The 8,084-nt window shown below is 34.1% G+C and overlaps 1 pseudogene; it reads right to left on the bottom strand.

The window, feature by feature from the left end:
* Positions 1-3,101: 3,101 nt before the first annotated feature.
* On the bottom strand, positions 3,102-4,677 carry LOC143665446 (protein DEK pseudogene; annotated as a pseudogene).
* Positions 4,678-8,084: the final 3,407 nt, after the last annotated feature.

Raw genomic sequence — 8,084 nt, forward strand, 5'->3', positions numbered from 1 at the left:
AGTCCAAATTCAGTGGATCAGTTTGAACACTGTTTACATTTTAGATAGCTTTGAATGGATGGTTTTAGCATTGAATAGATGATATGAGAGATTATCAAGTATTTTTGTTACCAATGGATGTGAATTCTCTTTCCATAGTGCATTTCTTCCAAGTGAACTCTTTATGTTATATACTTATGCATGGTTTTATGATGAGGTTTGGAGAATATATGTAGAAATATTAAAGAAAATTCCTTAGCCAATGATGGAAGTTTTGCTATATTATTTCGAACAAAAATTAGATACAGATTCTGCTTTTGGATTATGCAGAACTATCATTGTGGATTGAATTGATGGCAAAAATGCAAGCCACAAATACCTAAGCTGATTTGGAAAAAGCCTATGCCAGGCTTCTCCTCCTAGTCAGTTAGAAATGGCACTGTGGAGTACATTTGTGCACTTTAACAAAATAACATATACGAAGTCAAAGTGCATAGCACATTGCCTGACACACAATAATTGGCCAAAGAATTGGTCTGTTCTGTTTCTGTTTCATTCTTCCTTTTTATCTCTGGCTTGCTTTTGCTCCCTCAATCTTTAACATTCCTTTTCCTCACCCATGCTTGCATATGACTCTCTGAGTCTCTGATGTTTTCTTTCTTTTTTTCTGTCTGTTCTTCTAACTGAATTTAGAAGACCTGGGATCTAGTCCTGACTTCACAGATTCAGAAATATCTAAAAATATATTGGCTATAGGAACCCATGAATACCTTCAATTTCAGAAAAGTGTCAAGAGTAGATGACATATTATTGTTGATTCTAATTTATCTATTGGCCCATCTCCCAAATTGCCTATTCAACTACTCTTTAAAATCAGTTACACTATCTAACTTAGCTTCACACCAATTCAATTAGAAACATTATTAAGGTTTACGGTGTGCAAAGCAATGATCTAGTTCCTCCAAGGAATAACTTGTTAATAATTTATGATCTATTAAAAACAACAATATGGAAATAGAATATAACAGTTATGAATATGTATGCATGTAAACACAGAGCCTCAAAAACAATATAAAACAATAGATGCAATGGTCAAAACCATTGCTAAATCAGCCATTTTAACACACACCTCTCAGAGACTGACAAATCAAGTAGAAAGTATTAGTTCGAGGTATTTGAGATGCGAAGCATATAATGAATAACTTTTGAACTTTTAATTATAGAGTTTTTTATGCCCCAAAACTATAACATTTACCAAAGTAGAGCATGCACTAGGCCAATAAAAAGTCTGAATAAATTTCATAGCATCAATTGATCCAGAATAAGTTCTCCAATGATGATGTAATGCAGTGCAATGCAATTAGAAATTAACTTATAGCAACATTAAAAATTCAGTATACTTAGAAATTAAGTGGCATATTCTTAAACAATTTGGATTAGAAAGGAAATTAGGAAATACAGTGCAGAATATTATTAAATCATTTAATGGAAAACACTAATGAAAGAATTATACATAATTATATGATAAATTTGAAATTTGGATGACATGATAAATTCCTAAAAATACTCACAATGCCTAAATTAAAATAAAGGGGAATCATCTTGACTAGGCTAGCAAGTAATAAAAATATTAAAATGGTATTCAAGACCACCTGGATGTAAATATTCAAGGCCCATATAGTTTCATGGGAATTCAAACTTTCAAGAGTAGTTAAATTATGGGAACAAACTATAGAAGAAAAAAAGAAAAGCAACCCTTTAAACTCATTTTGTGAGGTCACTGTAATCCTATTTCCAAAAGATAAAGATAAACAAGAAAATAAAATTATTCATTCTTTATAATTAAAATTGTAAGTATGAAATCTGAAATCATGCAAGAGCTAAATTAATAATATATTATGATCAATACATTTATTGCAAAAAGTCAAATATAATTCAACATCAGAAAAGTTTTCAACATAACTGACCTTATTAATGGTGTCAAGGATAAAAATCATTTGACATCAGTGGATGCAGAAAACTCATTTGATAACGTTTAGTAACTTTTTTTTTGATTTATTATTTTTATTGACAAGGTTTATAGGAACAAATTAAATATTTAAAATCGGCCAATTCTGAGGCCTCATTTAGTTGCTTATTCCATTCACTTGTATGAAGTATCCCCTTCCCTAATGTCTTAGTAGTTATCAGGAAACAAGCCAAACCTGTTAAAGAACCTGTTAACATTCAATTTATGATATTTTTACACATTTATTCTATGATGCAGAGATTTTTTTTTAAACTTAGTTTATCAAAGGTCCAATTTCCTCTTAAGAAGCATGTTTTATTTTAAAATTGAGACAGATTACTTAAACTGATTAAGACAGTCAATATAAAAGACAATATTAGTCTCATTAAGGAGTGGTTGATTATCTAGAATCCCGACTGACCAAAATTTAATATCCAACAATCCTGATTCCACAAATACGTTAAATTTCTTTATTGTGAAAATAAGTGTTATCACTTTTGAGAAACACTTTGTCAGAGAAATCTGCTGCTGCCTGCACATTATTCTCTTTTGACATTTCACCTGGTACTTTTATCATAATTGTGAAGGTGACCAGCTTCCTGTAAATATCAGCATTTTATGTGGGCAAAAGCAGTTAATAAAAATCACTTAATTTACTATAAGCCAAACAATAAAAACTTTCCCAAGTTTTTGAAATTATTTTGATGTTGATCTGTCCTTAATATAAAATGTATCTACACTTATTTTTTTGCAGAGTTAAACACTAAAACTACAAACTGATGACACTTTCAAGGCAAAGCAGAACTATCTGTCCTTCAGTATTACCTTCACTGAATTTTGACATTTCACTACTCCATCATATCATCTGGCTGAACACTGACATTTTGTAGTTTATAACTGGAAAGATACCTACCTATATGAATTTAAAAATTGATCTGCACAAAAGAAATAAAAAAACTTTATATACAACAAATTTGTTTTTAAAAATACAAAAATATCTGTCACTCCTGTCATGCTGACAATCTGACATATACACATGCAGAAGAAAAGTTCAAATTTAGCCATCTGGACAGCTGTAGCTTGTATATGTTTAATATGTTGAACACACTGCCATTGAGTTTTCAGAATGACAGGATGTGTATTCAAAATATTTCATATACTAAATACTGTAATAGTCTCTGCATGTATAGGTGCTGGTTATAATAGCTTTTATTCTACTTGATTAAAATTATGTCTTAAGCAGGCTAATATTAAGCACACTAAAAAAATCACAACAGTTCAAGAATCTATGACCTTATATAAAGGAATCCAAAATGTACAAAACACAACTATAAAAGCAAAGAACAATTACTGCCATGCAAGATTTTATAAACTAAAAACTGCATAGAAATGCAATTTAAAATGGCAAACTCAAATTTAAGTAACACTTAAGATCCAAAGTTAGCAGTAAGTTCTACCAATACAATGCTTAACAAGGATTTAGAAAAGGAAATACATTCTCTTTGCTGGTATAATGGTATAAATCAGATCTTCAAATCCATGGGAACAAGTCATCTGTCTCTAACCTCTATGTCAAGAAATTAGCTCTTTGACAGTTGTTTTTATGAACTTCTTTCGTTCAGTTAAATCATAAGCAGGATAATTTTCATAAACCTCTCTGCAAATCTGCTTCATTGTGACTTCCTCCAAATTAGCATTGGCCAATAATTTCTTCACCGTTTCCTTTAATTCTTCATCTGTAGGCGGTTTCTTCAATTTCTTAATTAAACGTTCGTCATCTGAACTATCCTCAGATTCACTTTCTTTTTTTGAATTGTTTTGATTCTTCTTGGTGGTGCTGCTATCTGCTTTCTTAACATTAGCATTTTTTACAGATTTTTTACTTTTAGAAGTGGCTTTCTGTTTAGGCTTTTCTCTTTTAGGTGTCTTTTTTGGTGGCTCGTCTTCACTTTCTTTATCTTCATCATCCGAAGACTCTTCCTTGTTTTTCTTCTCATCTTCATCACTACTAGATTCATCTGATAGAATTTCAGGACATTTAGTTCGCTTAGCCTTCCTTGCCAATCCAGAACTACTCCGTTCTTTTTTGCTGCCTTTGCTAGAAGTTTTTTTGGATTTTGGCAAAGGTTTGCCAGAGGGCTTTGGATGCATTAAGAAATTCAAGATCCGTTTCACCAGTTCACTATTTACACCTGATCTTTCCAAATCAAGAACCTCGCAGATACTCTTTAACATGGCATCTCTAAATTTTTTTTAACATTTCTTCCTTCTTTTTGTATTGGATACTTCCTTTTTCAAATGGAAAGCCACTAAACTGACCCACATTCTTCTTTAATGAGGACACAGTGCCTGGTCTATTATAAAGCAGTTTGTGTAGATTTCTAAGTTCATCCGTTTTCTTCTTAGAAAGAAATGTATTCTTTCAATTTCACAAAGTTTCTGCCCCTTCCCTTGTGCAATTGTAAATGGTTCTCTTTGTAAGGAAGAGACTTGCATTGTCAACCTTTCTACTTTTTTCTTTTCTCTCTCTTGCCTTCCACGATGAGACTTTTTTCTTTTTCTTCCTCCTCCTCTTCCTCCTCCTCCTCTTCATCCTCTTCACTTTCTTCTCTGCCGGGCACCTCGGGCTCTTTCTCCGAGGCGGGCTAAGGAGTTCCCTCTCCCTCCGCAGCGGGGGCCCAGGAGGACATGCTGGCGACCAGGAGTCCCAGGCGCCGCGGGCCTGGCGCGCGAGTGCACCAGGAGACTCCGGACGGCGGCGGCAGATGCCTAAGCGAAGGCGCGCCAGCCCCTCTCGCGAGCTCTCTGCTCCCCAGAATCAACAAGACGTTTAGTAACTTTTGTGATAACATCTCAATACATTAGGAATGCATGGGAATTAACATATATGTGAATGTATGTCTATTATCAATATGCATTTAGTCATATTATATATGAAATCTTTATATATGTAAGTGTATTTCCTAGAATAATATAAAATACACACACATGTCCATAAATATATTCCTAAGAAAAATATAGCAAAAAAGATATAATGTGTTTATACATTTTTTCAATAAGCACAAAGATTGCTGCAAATCTAAAATTAGCATTAAACTTACTAGATATATTTTAGATGGTTTTCCATGAAGAAAAGATAAACACTAGGATGTCTACTCTAATCACTACTATATATTTGTCTGAATCATAAAGATTAGAAAATATAAAATTGTGATTTTTTAGTTTAAGGATGTGTACATGAAAGCAAAAATAAAAGCTGTCATAACAAATAAACTATTTGAACTTATAAGCACATTGAAGAAAACTGTCAGATAAATGATGAAAATAAAAAGTCAATAGCATCCCTCTCTATAACAGTTATAATCAACTATAAGCAATAGCAAAGTACTATTCAGATAAGTCACTGTTTTAGTTTGCTGAGGCTGTCAGAATGCAATATATTGGAAATAGATTGGCTTTTATAAAGGGGATTTATGAATTTACAAGTATACATTTCTAAGGCCATCAAAATGTCCATGCTAAGGTATTCAGAGAAAGATCCCTTGACTTGGAGAAAAGCCAGTAGCGTCTGGGTTTCTTTGTCACATGGGAAGTCACACAGCATTGTCTGCTGTCCTTCTCTCCCGGCTTCTGGGTTCAAACAGCTTTCTCAGTTTCTTCCGCATTTCCAGATGTCTGTATCTTGGTTTCATCTCTCTGCTCTCTGTACTGGGTCTGAGTTCCCTCTCATAAAGGGTTCCCTGGGAAAGGATTAAGACCCCCCTTGAATGGACAGGGTCACATTTTCTTGGAAACAACCTAATCAAGAGGTTCTGCAATAGGTCTGCCCCAAACAAGATTTGATTAAAACATGGCTTTACTTAGGTACAGAAAGCTTCAAACCAGCACAGTCATAAAAACAACAATGTGTTTAGGACTTAGCTTAACCAAGAATACACAAGAATTCTATCAAAGAAATTCTGAACAGAAAAGAGCATCTGATTAAATGGATGAATATTCCTGGTTTTGGATGGATGACAAAACTTTTTAAAATACCAATTCTCCTTAAATCAACTTGCAAATTAATTAACTTACTCAATACCAATCAAGTCCCAGTTAGATGCCTTGATAAATATGATTAACTTGCTCTGAAATATAAATGGAAGATAAAGGCCTACAAATATTCAAGTGTAATCTTAACCTTTGTTACTCAAAGAATGATTCACAGTTCAGCAGCTTAGCATTATGCTAGTATGTATAAAAATGTAGAATATTGGGCCCCATCCCAGGCTAAATTTATTTTTAACTATAGCAGAACTTCTTACATATCAATAAAACAACAAGAATCTCAATATAAAATGAAAATTGGACCAAGAGGTTACACGAGAAGCCTAAAAGAGCAATAAGCTTGTTAACATAATTTCTCATGTTCATTAGTAACAGAGAAATGAAAAGGATATGATCCTTTTAGTTACATTAGTGGTCTACTTTGCTAGCTGCCAGAATGCAACACGCCTGAGATGGATTGGGATTTATTTCATCAGTTCTTCAGAGGAAAGGCAGCTAACTTTCATCTGAGGTTCTTTCTTATGTAGGAAGGCTCAGGGTAATCTCTTCTAGCCTTCTCTCCAGCCTCTGGGTTCCAACAACTTTCCTCCGGATGATTTCTTTCTGCATCTTCAAAGGCCTGAGCTGAGCTACGTGTGCTGAGATGAGGCATGCCAAGCTGCTTGGGCTGTGCTACATCGCGCACTCTCATTTAAGTACCAGCCAATTAAGTCAAACGTCATTCATTGCTGCAGGCATGCCTCCTAGCTGACTGCAGATGTAATCAGCAACAGATGAGGTTCATGTACCATTGGCTCATGTCCACAGCAACAGAACTAGGTGCCTTTACCTGGCCAAGTTGACAACTGAATTTAACTGTCACAATTAGAAAGTTAGATAAGGCTAAGCTTTTGATGGGAGGTAGAATACAGGAAAACTCATGGTTTGCTGGAAGGATTACAGTCTTCTGCAAGCATCCTGGGAAGGAATCTGGCAGTAAAATTAAATATCCACAAACCCTATGAATCAGCAATCCCAGTCCAAGATGTATGGTCCTAAAGTTCTTACACAAGCCCATGCAGGGACATGCACAGGTCATTTTTGCAGTTTTACTCATCATATCAGCAGGTTGGATATTGTCTGATCATCCATAGCCTTGGTTCAGACAGCCACATGGTGGATGCAATGTGGAGTACTATGCAGCAGTACTAGACCATAGACTCAATGTGCACGCGTGTCATTTTGACATGATGAGTCAAAAAGTAAAAATAATTAGCTCTAAAGCACAATATTGTTTTTGTAAGCTTCAAAAGCAAAAACAAAACAATTTAATTTTATATGAGTATATAGAAATAGAGGGATACACATCCAAAACATTAGAATAGTTTGCTATTTTGAGAAGATGGGAACAGGTATGGGGAAGGAGGGTAAAATATAGTAAATAATTATGTTGGAAAGGAGACTAATAGTGATAATTTGCCATGAAGTGAAGTGCATGATTAGCTCAGCTTTGTGGAAGAAGGACTGAGAGAGAGGAAAATTTGTTATGTAAAATATAGAAGTAACTGGTCCCTAAATCCAAAGATTTTGCAGTCATATTGTCCAATGCAGTAATGCTTTTAGTGATCCTTTCCCTGAATATTTTGATACATTGTTTCAATAAATTAACTTTTTACACTGTAATTAAAGAAAACTTTTTAGAGCCATGTTATGTTAAAATAAATTCTGTAACATTAAAATTCATTGAGATATTTCAGACTGGAGGAAAGGTCAAATTGCCCTGCAGTTGTGTCATTTGACATGCAAAGTGTTTCTAAATATTACAAATAATTACTATGGCTTATTCACTTAAATTATACATCAAAGTCAACATTTATAGCTAAGTTTTTAAACAACCAAAACATACTGGTGACATTGACTGCTGGTTTGAAATGATACATGTATCCTAGAAAAGCCATGTTTTAATCCTAATCCCATTTTGTAAAGGCAGCCATTTTTTCTAATCCCTATTCAGTATTGAATGTTTGAAACTGAAATTAGATCGTCTCCCTGGGGGTGTGATTTAATCAAG

The sequence above is a fragment of the Tamandua tetradactyla genome, chromosome 21 (genome assembly GCF_023851605.1).
Source record: "Tamandua tetradactyla isolate mTamTet1 chromosome 21, mTamTet1.pri, whole genome shotgun sequence".
In the NCBI taxonomy this organism is placed as follows: Eukaryota; Metazoa; Chordata; class Mammalia; order Pilosa; family Myrmecophagidae; genus Tamandua; species Tamandua tetradactyla.